The sequence below is a fragment of the Cucurbita pepo genome, chromosome LG14 (genome assembly GCF_002806865.2).
Source record: "Cucurbita pepo subsp. pepo cultivar mu-cu-16 chromosome LG14, ASM280686v2, whole genome shotgun sequence".
Classification (NCBI taxonomy): Eukaryota; Viridiplantae; Streptophyta; class Magnoliopsida; order Cucurbitales; family Cucurbitaceae; genus Cucurbita; species Cucurbita pepo.
In genome coordinates this window covers 5,539,055-5,541,721 of record NC_036651.1, presented here as the reverse complement: position 1 = coordinate 5,541,721, position 2,667 = coordinate 5,539,055, and the positions used below count along the sequence as shown (strand labels likewise).

Here is a 2,667-nt window from a genome sequence, read left to right as displayed (position 1 = left end):
TTGAGAAGGGATGAGGGATTACATGGGTAGGCGATGTGAGGGATTACCGATGTTTATAAAAACGAGTCAAGACCTGTAAACTCGCCTTGAGAGGGGATGAGGGACTACATGAGTAGGTAACATGAAGAACCACCATTGAGTGTAGAATAAACCTGCCTTGATGGGGGTCGAGGAACCATATAAGTAAATAACATGATAAACCGCTATGGTGTGTATAATAACTAGCCTTAAGAAGGAACGAGGGCTTACACAAGTAGTTAAGTGAGGATATACTTAGTGTGTAGAACAAAGCTCACCTTGATAGGGGACGATGGACGACATAAGTAGTATATAGAGGAGCTCTTATCTGCTCCAAGAGAAAACAAGGGAGTACATAAATAGTTCAAGTTATGATAGGCGCCACTATAGAGTGTGGTAACTGTTAAAGCTCACCCTCATCAAGCCTAGGGGTACATATACGAGCCCACCTGGTGAGTACATGTGAGCGTATGTGGGCCGTGTGTGGCGAAGTACCATGCATCCAACCCTACTTGGAAAGAGCCTAAGGTCATGTTACGATTTTAAAACATAGGTTTCATTCATCTATTGTGTGTGATTGTATTACTAACCCCAACAGTGGAGTGACTTACTGATTATTTCATAAAATACTCAAGTCACGTGCTACCCTTATATTTTACAGGTAACGGTAAACTCTCATGCACGAATGACGGTGAACACTGAAAAGGCTATGGAAGTCATAATAGATCATGATTGGGCTGCATGAGCTTACCAAATGGAAAGAAAAAAAAAAAAAAATTTGAGCTAACACTATAAAAGTTGGAAACACTATCTGCTTAACCCTTGCCTTAACATTAATCGGAATGTTTTAAAATCTATGTTTGAGAACAACCACAAGTATGCAAGTTATGGGATTTTGGAATTCCTTTATTATATTGAATGACATGAAGATGAAGATGCTTGTTTGAGCGTGTGCTAGCCCCATCGAGCCAAGCTTAGGTGTACGTATACAAGCCTGCATGATGGATCCATGTATGCATGCATGCATGGGCAATGTGTAGGTCCCACGATGAAAGCTCGATTTGCATTTTTCGACCCAACAATGGGGCTACTTATTTACTATTTTTAAATACTCATACCCACGTGTTATTTCTTTTAAGTAAAGCATCCTTGTAGGGACGACAACGTCACGTTAAAGGCCATGAAACTAAAACTTGGGTAGTTGTATTTATGTTTAAACTTTAGCTCTTACGCTAAATAATTGCATTTTTGTTATTCATTTCCGCTATTTCATTGTTGTCTACTTTTAATTTAAATGGATTTTACGAACGTTTAAGTCCATGACATGGTTTATAAAATATTTTAAATCAATTTTTCGCACATAAAAGACATATTATGTATATAGTAGCGATCTTATTTTTAGGATCGTTACAAATATAGACATGAAAAATAATATATTCATATTCTCTAGTTGTTTTCAATTTATTAATCGTTTCAAAAATATTTTATTATTTTCAAAGTTGAAATATTATCCGAACATTTGAAACAAAGGAAAAACTTTATGAACATTATTGGTTGAAATATATACGTTAAATATAATATAACGGTGAAATTGTCAGCCCGAGAATAGCTCAAATGACATAAAACTATACCTTTAAATAAAAGATCAAATTATTAAACCAAGTTTAACACATAAATAGTGGCATAGTAATGGAACGATTCAATACTTAAAGTGGTAGTTCGATACTATCTTATTAATACTTTCATATACTTTATTATCTTACGTACATATAACTTGTACGACCATAGTCATGTGTAGTCTTCAACCAACGTTAGGAACTAAAACACATATACTTTTAACATTAACATCAACCCAAACTCGTGAAGGATCGAAATTCAAAATTCTCGGGCTCCCAGCTAAAATCTTTTGTGGTCTCAGGTTAGGATTCTCCCTTTTTATTATATTTTCAACAACAGAATATTCCACACCCACCAGCTCGGGCCATTGATTTTTTCCTGTTCAAAACACATATTCTTGTTAACTTTGTTACTACACAACAATCAAACATATTCACGTGATTCCGTAACGAGAAAATTTATCACGAAGATAAATATACAAGAAGATGAAGAAAAGCAAATGAAAAACCATTCATATTTAATTTGAGCGGAAACGTTTAAAGATCGATAACTTCAGCTATACAATAACTTAAAAGCTTACAAAAGCGCTTGATCATATCATTTTAAAACAATTTTACGAGTAAGCGATAGGAAGATCATACCAGACATTTCGTTGAATGCTTTGGTTGATTATACATAAATATTCGGCCAAATGGGTTTGTATTTATAGCCAACACCGATGTGAATTTTGTCGTAATTTTGTTATTGATAAGTCTCTTTGTAGTCACTTTTGGTATAAGAATAAGAATAAAGATAGCGACTTTGGAATGTGTTCTTTTTATTATAATTATTATTTTATTATTCCTTATCCAATGACCTCGACATTCTTCTGCATCCTTACGACGTGATTACGTTACCTACTCCTCGTTTCTTAAGAGTGAAGAAAATCTCTACATACCAGGACAAGTTCTGTTTCACTCACATGTATCTTAGAAAATTTTTCAAGAGGTCAATCAACATAGAATAAGCAAAATACGCTTAATTATGGAGTTC

At 34.5% G+C, this 2,667-nt stretch overlaps 1 long non-coding RNA gene across 1 annotated transcript; it reads right to left on the bottom strand.

The window, feature by feature from the left end:
* Positions 1–1,721: 1,721 nt before the first annotated feature.
* Positions 1,722–2,313, bottom strand: LOC111810843. Its single transcript, XR_002817458.1, has 2 exons — positions 2,277–2,313; positions 1,722–2,013 (listed from the first exon to the last, which is right to left on the bottom strand). It is a non-coding gene; the product is annotated as an uncharacterized LOC111810843 (long non-coding RNA).
* Positions 2,314–2,667: the final 354 nt, after the last annotated feature.